This window comes from Octopus bimaculoides, chromosome 7, assembly GCF_001194135.2.
Source record: "Octopus bimaculoides isolate UCB-OBI-ISO-001 chromosome 7, ASM119413v2, whole genome shotgun sequence".
NCBI lineage: Eukaryota > Metazoa > Mollusca > Cephalopoda > Octopoda > Octopodidae > Octopus > Octopus bimaculoides.
The window spans coordinates 101,075,504-101,076,375 of NC_068987.1; positions in this window are offsets into that span (position 1 = coordinate 101,075,504).

An 872-nucleotide genomic window follows, 5' to 3' on the forward strand; every position below is an offset into this window, starting at 1 on the left:
AGGACAGTGAATCGTGGAAAACATTCTGTTATAATCTTTTTTAAACGAAAGTTATAAATTTGAAGTAGTTTTGATTGCTAATTCTAGTAAATTGAGCGACTATGAAGAGGCTCGCTCATTTACTTGCATACTGCATTCTATTGTGTTCGTAGTATGTCATCATTTGGTGCTATTTGTAATTTAAAATGGTGTTGTATTCGTTGTTTAGCAAAAGGATCAGTATTGGTCGAATAGAACTATTATCATAAGCATTTCAATCATGACCATTTTAGCTTCTTTTAAGATACGGAGTATTTCTTAATGCACCAACTACAGAACACTTTCTTGTTGTAAGACGATATGATGAAGTTTGAAGGAAAATTGGTTTTTCTCGCATTGTGGTTTATAAGCGGAATGAGCGTTGTATAGTGTGTAACAAAGCTGGACTTTGAATTACGGGTTCAATAAAGCCGTTGAATTTCTGTACTGTTTCCACTTGCCCAGTTCCAACAATGAAATTTGGGCAGATCTAAGGCTATGCTAGAAGGCACTTGCCCAATATACAACGTTGTGGGGATCAAATTTGTTACTTCATAATTTCAAAGTCAATAACTACTTAACTAGACCACGATACTGTATACTTCATAGATCAAATAGTGACAGAAGATGGGGCCAGAAAATTATTTGGGCGTGGTCAGTGTACAGTTCTCACGGAGATTCTTTAGGGAAAAATTTACAGAGACGCTCTACAAACAACAAATGAGAGAGTTTCTAGTGTGGTAATAAGTGAGATAACAAAGAGCAAGTCGTTCAGACACGGGTGTGGAGTCGCTGTAACTGCTGGTGTTAGTAGAAATGGCAACTAAATCTATCTGAAAAAAAAATTACTAAGG